General features: G+C 34.4%; 1 protein-coding gene across 8 annotated transcripts in view; it reads left to right on the forward strand.

The window, feature by feature from the left end:
• unc-13-4A overlaps nucleotides 1-13,464 on the forward strand; it is a 209,389-nt gene that overhangs the window by 23,379 nt on the left and 172,546 nt on the right. For 5 of the 8 annotated variants that reach the window (XM_065354841.1, XM_065354845.1, XM_065354847.1 and 2 more), the window contains exon 1: nucleotides 4,312-4,442. The exons of 2 other annotated variants lie outside the window; for them this stretch is intronic. The gene's annotated coding sequence lies outside the window, so the exon portion shown is untranslated. Of the gene's footprint in view, nucleotides 1-4,311; nucleotides 4,443-13,464 lie in introns of those variants that run through there. One more of the 8 variants, XM_065354844.1, reaches the window with a different exon arrangement.

Below are 13,464 nucleotides of genomic sequence, written 5' to 3' on the forward strand. Positions count from 1 at the left end.
ATTAATTTGGGGTCGTTTTAAAGAAAATGATCCCGCTGGGTAAAGTTTAAAGGGTATTAATTATTTGACTTCATTCGAGATCTTGTTTCTATGCAAATGAATCTTGACCGAAAGCTTTTAACATTGTAGTTTTGCAAAACGACCATTAAATATTTACTTCGAACCCTAAGCACTTATGGCTTCGCAATTTTTCCTTTTTTTTTCACTTTCATTTTCAAACACTTCGATAGATGCGTGTTTCTAACATAACGTGTAGGATAGATGAGTTCTAACAGTGCAAATTATTAATCCGGCGTATTTTTCGGTTCATCGACATTGTACGTTCTTAGGCAGGTGGAAAAAATTAGGTGAAAATTTTCACTAAACTTGTTTATGAGTTGAACTAACCTTTTAAACTTGTTAATTACGTTTTGTAAGTTGTTCTGTGTTTTTTCCTCTTTACGGATGGATTGTTCGAACGTTTAAGTTGTAGGTACTTGAAACTGCAAAGCTCCAGCAAAGTGAAACCTTCTTGTTAAGGTACCTATTTACTTACTTCGCGTTAAACGATTGATTTGCACGATTGACGATTGGTCGATTTAAGGTTAATTTTCTTTCCTATATCGAGTTCTCCATAACGCGAAGACAACTTCTTTCCATCCGAATTTAAAATTACATCGTGAAATGTTTTATCGGCGGAATAATATTTTTATACGCAGATGAAAAGAGTTCTTTTTGAGGATGAGTTGACGTGATGTTGGTATACGATACGCGAAACAAGGTAGTGGCATTTTTATCGTTCCATCTTCTCTCGTTTCATTTGGCTGTGGAAAATGTTGTTGAATTTTAATTAAAAACACTACAAAGCCAAGTTTTTTTTTACGCAACTTATCGTACGAAATAGAGAATTTTCATTTCGGTCGCGCTCACTCTCAGTCCATGGTCGTAGATTTGATTACTCGGATGAATTCGTGGTCGATGAATCATTGCTACATAGAATGACAGAGGTACAGAGGGACGACAGACAGACGTGGGCTGTGCTAAATTTTAATTTGATTGGTAAAATTGCGTTTGCCATTTTACGTATTTATTGTAAGAGATTTGAATAATAGTGTAATATATTTCTGTACATCGGATTGATGATTTGGGAGTTTCTGTATTTTTTTTTCCATTGCTCATTTTACATCGATGGAGTATTTTTGGGATGTCCCTCTTGAATGATCTAATACTTAGTGTAGATACATCGAAAATTGAGAGAATCGAGAATCCAAAGACCTTAAGCTATTACACAGTCATATTTTTCGATTAATTGTTAATTTAACCTATTTTTCATTACACATATGCATCGACAGTTAGCTCACTGCGCTGTAATAACTCACTTTCGGTGCATGTTCAATGAAAAATAACGTTAGGTTGTTCAATTTACCGCGACTGGTTTGTAATAAATCTTATTTTTGCGTAGTTGCCGAGTAAAAGTTTTTTAAGATATCCCTTTCGTTACTTCTACATGATCACTTCGCCGTGGTTATTCTTTTTTCAAGCGAAAGTGTACTTTCACACGGTTTCCCATCGTCGAACTTCTCTTTCACCTATTTCAATACGGATGCGCGAGAATAAAAATCCAATTTTCTTCTTCGGTTTTCAGTTATATTTTTTTGTGGTCGTATTTTTTTCCTTTCTTTCTCTCAAATACAACGATAGCAGTTAAAAGGTACCTATCTTTTCTTAAATCCCCCCCTTCCTGCCGATACCTACCATTTTGAATAATGGTGGTGTACTCGTAGCAGGAATTTTGCTTTATGTGTTTCCCTACTATTGCTAACATCTTTGTCATCGCAAGATGATACGATTCTCTTCTTTGTCGAGATTATTCTCTTATTAGCGTCGAATCGATGGATTGGTTTTCATGTTTTCGACGCTGCAAATCTTTCTTTTTATAATTTTTTTCCCTCTTGTATTCTTTATTTGTACGCAACGATCAATTTTCGAGAAGCAAAAATAAAAACACAAATCTTACGTACACGGTCACGCACTAGAGTTAGGTAAAAACTCAACCATTTTCAACTTTATTATACGTAAAATTAAAATTCCAACAACAACGGAGAGAAAGTTTTAAGCGTTGGCGTAAGTATTCCCCGCGTTTAATTTCCTACCTTCTCTCTCCCTTCCAAAAATTCAAAATCTTGCACTTCCAAATTAAGGCTTTTCAAGTTTTCATAAAATCTTACAACTAAAAACAGCATCTTTACAAGATGCACGTTTCATCGACGACGCCAATCTATTTTAAAAATTCTTAATGAAGTTCGATTAAAAAAATACTCATCGTATTTACCAGCAGGAAGGAACCAAGCGCGTAATTTTTCACCCTCGTGAAATAGCCGAATGTAAAAAAAAAAAAAAGGTTCAAATTTTCCTGCGAAACCGTCGCATTGAACATTTCCAAGCGGATTTTTTCCATTTGTTGGAATATCTTTTACAAAAAGTAGGACTCGAAATGTGCGGAACTTGAATCTACAGGATTTACGATTCCAAACCGCGGATTTATGGCTGATGTTATGTTTAATTTAGAGCCTTGTTTGTGTAAGAATGGAGTTTGTTTTGAATCGCAGCTTCGAGCTTATTAAAAAATGGAAAATGTTAGCGACGAATGAATACAATTCTAGGTACGTAGGGAAGAGGAATAGCGTAAAGAAGGCGTTTAATACCGCTGCGAGGTTATACTTACCTTATTAAAGAGTGCTGAATTCGGGTTTTGGATAAGAAAATACAGGGCTTTGAATAATGAGTGATTTTTCAAGTGGATATTTTGTTCTGTAATTGTTGTACCCATTTCGATCGTAAATTACCTACTGGTGGATTTATGCTGAAAAAATTAACGAAAAATTTCCTTCGAAGATACTTTTAATTTTTGTACCTATTTTAAACCCGATTCGCGCAGTGGCAATTTGATTGGCACTTTTTTTTGCCATTCTTGGCAAAAGAGTGGTAAAGCTCAAATTGAAATGAAAACCAGACGAAAATGCCAGTGATGGCAATTTTGAAAACTTGCTACAATACAGATTACACTCTGCTTATGCTAGTTTTGACAAAATTTTGCCAACGTTTACAATATTTTGCCAATAGTGACAAAACTTTGTCCGTTAAATTTCAAAAAATAATCTATTCGCAGAAGTGGGGAAGATAAGATGAGATTAGGCAGAGTCGAGCGCATGTTCTACTCTGCCTCGTTGGTTACTTCATACTTTGGTTCAGTTTTCAGTTGATGGTGAAGTAGTGAACACGTTGTACAGAAATTTGGTTATAATTGATGCGTGAAAATGTCGTCTGGAAGTCGAAGATGAATCGGTAAGTACCATACATCTGTATACATCTATCATGGGATAGGTACCATGACTTTTGTTTTATCTTGGTGTGGGTATTTGTAACTTCCTATACCTATGCACGTATGTATTTTGCGAATTGATTGCAAGTGATTCAGACGTTATGTTACAGTGATCGTTGAGGAAATCACATCATCTGGTAGGTATCATAACTTGGGTGTATTTATGCTCACCATGTACCAGCCAAGTCTTTAGATTATGCAGTTTCCATAATGATAGTCTAATGAAAACAATACTGTAACAACGTCTGAATCACTTGAAAACCAAATTACATAATATGCGTGTACCTACTTACAACAAGATAAAACAAAGCATATGGTACTAATGCTACAATGAATGTATACAGGTACATATAATTAGGTACAGATTGATTTTCGACTTCAGACATTAATTGCATCATTCCCTGCAACTTTGACCGTTAAAATAAACGATTTTCAAATTTCAAATGTGTTCTTTACAGGTACCTACATCAATTGCCATAGGATTGCCACTGAGTGGCAAAATCATTGGCAAAATAATTGCCAATGAGATTGCCAGCAGTGGTAAAACAGAGGCAAAATAATTGCCAATTAAATTGTCACTAGTGGCAAAACGGTGGCAAAACATTTACCAATGAGATTGCCACCAGTGGCAATCTTATTGGCAAAATTTAATCTTTTGCCACATTGGCAAAGTTAAAATGCTGTCTTCTCATTGGTTGGAGCTTTGCCATTATATTGCCTTTTTTTTGCCATTAGTACACCTAGTGGCATTGGCAAAATATTTTGCCATTTGCGCGAATCGGGAATACATAAAACTTTGAGAGACAAAATTATTTACTGGTCATTCAGAAATTAGAAAACTTCCGAAGCAACCCAGTAACTACAATATACTTACCTAATAGTTTATTAAATTATGAGATTTTTAATTCATACTAATTAATCCACATAATTTCATTTTTTTTTTTATGTTTCAGGTGAGTAGAAGCTTTCGTTGTAGAACGTACATTACAGAATAGCCGAATAGGTATGTGTACCTGCCACCGACGTACTACGTATACCTATATAGTTACCAGGATAAGTATATGGAAATAAGTACTCGTAGGTAAGTCGTTTTTAATTTGTCTGTAAGAAAATTTTTCGCTTCAGCTGAGTGTTCATTGGTCATAAAGGTCTTCAAAGTCGCAAGAAAGTGAATAAATACGTATTTTCTCAAAAATTGAAAACAGAACCTCTTGATTAACCATTTACCAATAAAATTGTAGTTATACCCAAACAAAAGTTTAAAATTTGTAATTTTTCAAGTCTTTTTTTTCGTATAGCTTTTTTTAAAAATATGTAGGTATATGTACCTACTAGACGATGTTCAATTTTTTTGAAATTGGAATGTATTAGGTGAAATGTCCAAATGTGGCCACTAAGATGTTCAACTAATAGAAAAATTAGAAGTTAAGTAAGTCGTTTAGCATTTTGGTAAGTCTGATAATTTTTAAGGGAAGGTTCAAGATTGCTGAATTCATCGAAAATAGTTGTATTCCGAAAAATTTTCAAGCAAGTTAATTTATTGATACCTTCCATTATGAATTTTAAGCCGAATTTTTTTAAAAATTTCGTTAGTTTCTTAAGAATGTTGTTGAGCGAGATAACATGTTTAAATTTAATTTTTGGTGACCAAGTTTGGCACAAATTTTCCACTTTCCCCAAAAGTAGCCACTTGAAAAAGTAAAAAACGAAATTTCATCAAATACCCAGAAACTTGAATTTTGGTATGTAACCTCTATTTTCGACCCTTCGAATCGATTAAAATCGGCTTCGAACCATTTTGAGCAGTTCTCCAACCTAATAAAGTTGTAAAACTAAAATTTACATCACCTATGCACTTTTATGGCACGGTTATGAAAATTTGAAATTTCCAAAATGTCACCTGAAACCACCTTCAATCAACTCAACATGTTGAAATTTGGGTTTGAAGTAAATTTTAGCATTTCAGCTTCATTTGGTAAAATCTTTTCAAAATTGTAGCTTTGAAAAATCTGCTATCGAGCTTTTAGAATTGCTCAAAATGGTTTGAACCAAACGAATCGATTCAGTAGGTTGTCAAAATGGTACGATTCTGTTTTTAAAAGTAAAGTCAAGTATAAGTATAGAAAAAATGGACGAATTTGGCCAAATTCAGGTTGATGGTGTCTTGAGCTTTTTTATGGTAGGTATATATTGTAACCAAAAAATCCGATCGTAAGTGTCGAAAATCGTGACAAAAAAACCATCGTTTTGTACTTCAGAAAGTCTATACCATCTATACAAAACAATTCTGAAAGAATAAATTTGTTACTTACCTTCATTTAAGTTGGGGATGAAATTAATGGACTTTGGGGATTTCCCTCGGCACTCCCTTGATATTGTCAAGTCGAAAATTTGAGAAGCTGCAGTAATTAAAAATAAATCCACACACTTCAAAATTTTCAACTTGCTGCAAGTGAAATCATTTTCAAATTGAAAAGCAATTAATTTTCACCTCTTGTATGTATCATAATTTTTTGAAAACTTTCATCATCGCCTTTCGTTGCTTCGTTCGGACAAAATTATTTTTTTAAATAAATAAGTTAAGTAGGTATGTATCTAATAGAATTTTTGAAAAAAATTTCTTGAATGATATCGTGAATTTTAGAACACTTTTGCCCTCAGGTCAATTGTCCTATCTGTTTAAAAATCTAAACCGAAAAGTTGCCGAATAACATTAGGTAGTTGTGGGCCCCAGATTTACTAAAAAAATATCCTAAAAAATCGAAATGTGCGATTTGAGATATTTCAACTCTAATCATCTTCTTTTTAGGTCATATTCCAACTACATTTCGTCATGTTTTCGAAGCTACATATTTTCGACACAAGTGAAAAACATATTTTTTTGAGCACAAACTCATCAAAATTTCGTGGTGTGCGATTGGATTTTTCACTTTGTACTATGGTATTTTGAAGACTACTTAGACCATTCTGAAAAATGTTAAACTTGTTAGAACCTTCAATTTTCCCTTTGGACTGTTGAATTTTTTTGAGTTTTTCCTATAGATTCTCATGCTTATAGGTAAAAAATGAGCAAAGTCAGTGACTGAATAATGGAGAGGATTCCATATTAGTCTACAGTACCTAACCATTTTCAATAATTTATTTTTCCAGATCATTTTGACATTTCCACTGACCTTGAAAACTTATCGATCTGTTGATCTTATGACCAAAAAATTCGATTCTGGTACATTTTCCCGAATCCGGATCCCCGAATGGACATTTTCCCGAATAAAAAAATAGGTACCCGATTCAATTTTTTATTCACGAATCCAATTTCCCGAATCCCATTTCCCGAATGTAGTTTCCCGAATCCAGGTTCCCCGAAATTTAATTCCCGAATGGACATTTTCCCTAATGCTTTTTTCCTAAGGCTGTTTATTTGGTAGGTACCTCGCTCGGGTTCCTGAACAAAAATTGCTATGGAAAATAATTTTTTGTGGTGGTTAGGGTGGTAATAGGCGGTGGTTTCATAATGCTAAACGCACAATTGATTCCGAGTTATTGTCGCGAAGCACCATCCTGATTTGTACTCGGCTGTCAATGAACTGCGGAAGGAGCAAGCAGCACTCAGTTTGGGCAAAAGAGTGAAGAACACTGCCAAACCGAAGTGACTCGCCTTGCAAACAATAATATACAAACAGTGACTTTACAGTACCCTGGGTACAAAGATGCCGGAGAAAAGGTTCAGTTTTTAAAGGCATTAGCCCAGGCCCGTAGCCAGCATAAGGGCAGCCAGGGCGCCGCCCTTGCTGGCAAAACGCTTTGCCCTGGCTGGACGAATTCGCAAATTTCTCCTCTTTCAAACAAATTTTGAAACCATGTTTTCATTTTTTGCAATTTTGCATTCAAAATAATTGCATACCTATTCAAGGTGTCTAACAGGTCGTGGTCCTACTGAAGTCCTATTTTTCAACAATTTTATCCAAAAGTCCTACTTTTTCCAAATTTTCAATTTTTCCTCTTTTTCCGGAATTTTGAACAAATTTTGTAGAAAAGGGCTCATTTGTCGACTTTTTTAGATTTTGAATCACACATTTTTGAGAGCTTTTGCCATCGCTTCGCTCGTGCTATTTGCATCTTCTTTTCTCGCATAGAAAACTTAGGTATTGTTTAAATTCAAGAAATGTTCAACTTCAAAGTTTGAATCAGAAAAATAAACTCCTCTCTACATAAAGAAACCTTTTATTTTTACTTTTCAAAACGTGATTGAATTTTTGAAAGCTTTTGGACTCGCTTCATTTAGGATTGTTTGCTTTTCTTTTTCAAGTTTGAAATTCTTTTTTTTTAAATAATCATTCGGATTTTTAAAAATTTTAAAACAAAAATAATAAACTTCTTCATAATTATATCATACAAGAAAACAACGTTTTCATATACCCTTCATAATACTATAATTTTCGGGATTTTCCCTCGCTTCGCTCGGGTCTGTTTGCTTTTCTTTTTTCAATTTTAAATTTTCCAAAAAAATCATCATTTAAATTTTACAATTTTGAAGCAAAATAATAAACTTTTTATGAGTAACTTATCACATAAAAAAAAAACGTAGTTTTATACCTGTCAAAATACTGATTTTCGAGAGCTTTTGCCCTCGCTTCGCTCGGGCCCATTTGCTCTTCTTTTTCAATTTTAAATTTTTCTAAAAAAAAAATCATTATTCAAGTACCATTGTTTTTATGCCTCTCGAAATACTGATTTCCAAGAGCTACGACTGCTTGAATTATTAACCAAATACAAAATTTGCGACCCCCCCCCCAATAACTCATAAATTTCGATAAATTTTCATGCCCTGGTTACAATTCTATCTGCCCTGACTGAAAAAAATCCTGGCTACGGGCCTGCATTAGCCGATAACATCAACATCTGAAATTATGTATTCCTTAACTAATAATATCTTTCAATAATACAAAAATATTTTTGGCATATTCATCTTCCTTGAGAAAAAAAAGCATGAAAAGTGTTTGAGAGCATTTTAAAATCAAAAATTCGGGAAGTAGGTTCTATTGGTTATATAGGGATTAGGGAAACATTCATTCGGAAAATAGGATTCGGGAAAAGGGATTCGGTAAATTGGATTCGTGAACAAAAAATTCGGATATTTTTTTATTCGGGAAAATGTCTGGAAACAAAAAAAAGTCGAGCTAAGTTTTTCGTAAATTTTCATGGCTGAAATCTCAAGTGATTTCAATGTTCACTTTAACCAAACGACCACGAATTTTTCCCTGAAGAAAGGAAAAAGGTGCTTTTTCTCAAGATTTCCCATTCTCAAAAATAAAAAAAAAATGTTTCATGAGTAATTCTAACTTTTCAATCTTTTTTTAAATTCCATCGGCCAGATTTTTTCCAGGAATGAAAGCCGAAAGGGTCAATCCTGTCATCGCCGTAAATACCAAACAAACATACAATAATAATATTAATAACATCCGTTATATAGTTCATTTCACCCATAAATTCGGCTACTTTTAAAACACGCGTAACATTGGACGAAACGTTTCACGAAAACGAAGCCTTATTTTCATTTAAAAGAAAACGAGCGAGAGAGAGAGAAAATGACCTAATAATTGTAAAAATTAACGCCATTTTTTTCCAGCTCGATGAACAAGTAGGTCATAATGTCACCTGTTTTTTCCACTAGTAAGTATGTTGGACTTAATGCACAAGTAAAATTTAATGAAGGATTAAAAAATAGGCGAAATTTTTGGGTAATTTCAGCATTTCGGTAATAAAACACGGCTAAAATTATCCCTTTCGGAATGTTGGTGTTACGCGAGGTTCGTGACGAATGGTACGAGTTTGTATGTGCAGGTCTATAGGTAGGTACTAGGTACCTGCGTAGGATGCGAATATATACCTATACCATAAGGCGTTGTTGTTGGTAGGCATAAATACAGAAACACGCACATGTTAAATGCTGACATCGTCAGGAGAAAACACCTATTCGGTAGATTAGTTGGCGAAGGTGAATGTTTTAGTAAGTATAGAGTTTGTATGTACTATGGTGTTGTAGAATGTAAAGTTGGTTTGAGAATTAGCGCCAGTGCATGTGCTAATTCGTATCTAGACGGTGACTGGCGACCTTTTGGAGGAGAAGGGTGGTCTTCTTGTGCAAAGGAGACGTTTTTATATGCTTAGTATCTCTCTATAGTATGTGACTACGTGAAAAGGCAATGAAAACATTAAAAAGTCAAACTAGGTACTCGACTCTTTAATTGTTATAGCGTTGAGATAATATTCGTGATTTAGGTTCGAGAAAACGTGCATGTAAATGGGCGGGAAAAGTGAGATGGGAAACGATGATGCTTATAATGGTGACGTTGTTGCCGCTGTAGCCGAATAGGTACACCTAGCTAGGCGATGGCATTGTCGTTAAATAAGATTATCTAATATAAAATGGATTACACGACCACCACGGCGGTTATTAGATTTCAGGGGTGTAAAACGTTAAATGTAATATTTTCTTGCAAAGCATAGGCTTTCGCACGAATATTTAGGATAATGTTTAATCAAAACGAAACGTATATAAGCTCACGAAAAACCATTATTCATTCTTGTCGGCCATATATTTTATAATAATTCCTCTTTACGTATTGGTTCTTCGTATAGTATACGGGTATTCTGTGGCGAAGCCGGTAGCGAATCTCGCGGGTACTTTATCGCATCGCATGTGCGAAGAAGAAGCGAGACATTGTGGCATGGCAGCTAGAGCAGGGTTGAGAAAAAAATATATATCCACCTTAAAAACATTATACGTGTTAAATAGTTGATGGTGAAATTGCACCGCGTAGCAGGGAGAGGTAGCATGAGAAGAATTTTCGCTAAATTTTGCCCCGCTTTCCAGCTATCATACTCGTATACGAGTAAGTATTTGAAAATTGAAACGGCAACGGAGACGACGAAGCGGTTGAATATCGTTTAAGAGTTGAGACTTTTATATAAGGCGTTGCTTTGCTTTCGCTAACAATATTTTACTTTGTGACAGATTTAAGAGGAATTAAATTACCGCGAATTAATAAGACTTTCGTTAATACAATTTACATTGAACGTCGGCGTACGTAGACGTAGGTACGTCTCTTATACTACGTACCTCTACTCGCGGGAGATTTTATTTATCAAAGAGATGTGCACCGCGCGTTCACGTAGAAATTTCCCTATTTATGGTGTACCTCATCTCTATATACCTATGCCTATATTTGTGTCAGTTTTGCCAAAGTTTGACGTATGTTTAACGACAAGTCCACGTCGGCAGCTCGTATATGTACCTACTGTTTGCAGGTCACGATGTACAAAAGTTAACCTCTAATGCAGACTCTCTTCCTAGTCGTTCTGTAATCATTTCAGAGTTGAGTGTACAATAAGTAAATACATTTACTTATAGGCAGATATTCTGTAGTATGTCTACTCACTAGACATTTAGACCTCGTCGTATCGATAGCAACGATATTCTCAAGTAGTCTATATTTCTCAGGTTAACTTCTCCTTGACGACGATTCTCTTGAGGATCATTCGTCGCTTCTCCGTATTCGGGATTTGATAATTACATTGAAGGGAGTAATACATTGTAGGTTAGGTAGGTAGGTATACAATGTGTTGTTCAGATAAGGCGTATTTTTTCAACGTTGAAAAATGCCTTCGAATGAGGTGATGATTTCATCCTCCATTGATTTCGTGAGGTTACACGTGCGATAAAGAAAATGTGGTTAGGATTAGCAGCACCAAAACTGTTTACTTACATCTCTTTTACTTTGTTGTCTTGTAGCTGTGAAAAATTCATGGAAAACGTAGTAAAGCGTTGTTGTAGAAATTTTTTTTTGAGATGGTTTTATGCCATTTCGAACCTGAGCCACATTTCAGAACTTCCAGATTCTCAAAGAGTGGCAAGAACTGATTTGGAAAAATAATTTGTAATTGATCAAATAAGTCATTGACATGTACCAATCACCGATCACGTTTACAGCCCACGTGCTAAAGTTAATTTGAACAGTTTTTATGTTTTTTTTTTGAAAATCTGGAATTTCCAAAATATTGCTTGAGACTTCAGAACAGCTTGAAACCACCTCTCCAATCAACTTAGAGCCTGTTGAAATAAGGGCATATCTACTTAAAGTAAATTTCAACATTCCAACTTCATTGAGTAAAATTGTGTGAAGATTTCAACTTTTAAAGATCTGCTAAAGGCTTCATAGAACTTCTCAAAATGGTTTTTGAACCCAATTTCCAATCGATTTTGAAGGCAAAAATTGGGTTACGATGCTATTTCTGGGTTCCAAGCCAATTTTATGAAATTTGACTGCTGATGTATTGTTGCATGCTCCTTCAATTTATCTTTGTCCAGCTCAATAAAATTTTCTGCCGGTTGAAGTATTTTCTTTGTCAATGTGAATGAGTTATTTTATGGGGTCATGGTCAGTGAAACTGGAAGTTGACTTGAAAAGAAGTTAGGAGCAATTTTCCTTAAGTGAAAAACTTTTTATCGCTAGAATGTGAAATGCTTCGATTTTTTCACGATTTTATTTAAAATAAGAAACAAAACAAAACAAAGCGTTTTTCAAATTGAAATCTTAAAAACTTAGGCCCTAAACACTTTCTGAAAGGCTAAAATTTAGTTTTCTTGATACGTGTTTCAACTAAAATAAGGGCATGGGCAGTGGTTTTGAATTTTCAAAAATCAAATTTTTGATCGTCGTTTTTGACACTACTTTTCAAGGCTAAAAACGAAAGTAGGGTAATCTTGCAGAATAAAATTTGTGTAAAATTGAAGACGCTGTCATTTTCAAGGGTGAGACTATCCGATTGCCTCCAGATCCTTCAATTTCAGAGATGGACAATTTCATAAAATAACATTTTTTTGTTTTTCATACCAGAAATTCAGCTTCAAAATCTTCAAAATGTCAGTTTTTGAAATTTTTGGAAGCGGATTCTTTTGTGAAAAGTTTCAATTAAAAAACGTCGTGCCAGAAATCCTGGTCAGAAAGTTCAAATGCTGCGAATTTGGGACATTGGCCTTCGGGTCATTCTTTCTGAGGAGAAATTTGGATGACTAAAAGAACATGCATGTACCTATAAGTACCCTTATTTCGGAATCAAATTTTGAGCTGCCAAAGTTGATTTTTCAATTTTTGGTGAATTTTTTAAAACAGTGGAAATAGTTATTCCATTCTCGCGAGCTTCTCCTTCTTCTTCTTCTTATTTTTTTTTCACAAGTCAAGAGGGTCAGATTTTATTAAAATTCCAAAATACCACCTAATGTTCATCTTCCTCCCATCAATTGAAACCTCTTTTGTACTGATCTAGAGCTTCGGTAAAAGTTAATATTACACGGTTTTGTAATATTTTTAAAATTTTAGATTTTAGACTTTCCAAAAAATACGTTTTTTAAATTGTAAACTTCCGAATTGCGATTAACCTGCCCTAATCGATTCAGAATGTCACACTTATGCGACAATATTGAGTTTTCCGCTGTCGATATTAATCACAACGCTTTTTGGAGTCATTTTTAAATTTCTGGAGAAAATTCATTTAATTTCTGGAAGCTCCAGATTGGTCTAGAATGATCGAAAATCGATTTAAAACGCCGATTTTAGTATCCATCATCTTCAGATTGTAGGTACCTACTCTTTTTGCAAAAAAAATTAGTAATTGTATTTCAAAATTTTGCTAAAAATGACTAAATCAACTACGACCGCTCAAAATTTGATTCTAACAATGAGGTTGGGTGACATGCATCTTCAGTAAGTCACATAGATTAATCGAAGTTCAGGATTCGAAGCGGCTAAAAATGGAAATAGGGTTTGATTTGAACGTGCCTGAATCGATTAGAAATAAAGAGGGAAAAGACCAAAAAGTCCAAGTGCTGAATTTGATTTCGGCTCTTTTTATGAGACTTTTTCGAAACTGAAGAATCTAAATAAAATTTGCTGAAGGCTGGAATGGCTTAAAACCACCACCATTCAATTTTGAAAATCAAAAATATGGTATACAACCCTAATTTCATATTTTCATCTTTTGATAAAATTTGAAGCTTTTTGTAAAAAGTGAGAAAAATGTGAATTTTTAAAAATTCGTAAAAA

This window comes from Planococcus citri, chromosome 3, assembly GCF_950023065.1.
Source record: "Planococcus citri chromosome 3, ihPlaCitr1.1, whole genome shotgun sequence".
NCBI classification, from domain to species: Eukaryota; Metazoa; Arthropoda; class Insecta; order Hemiptera; family Pseudococcidae; genus Planococcus; species Planococcus citri.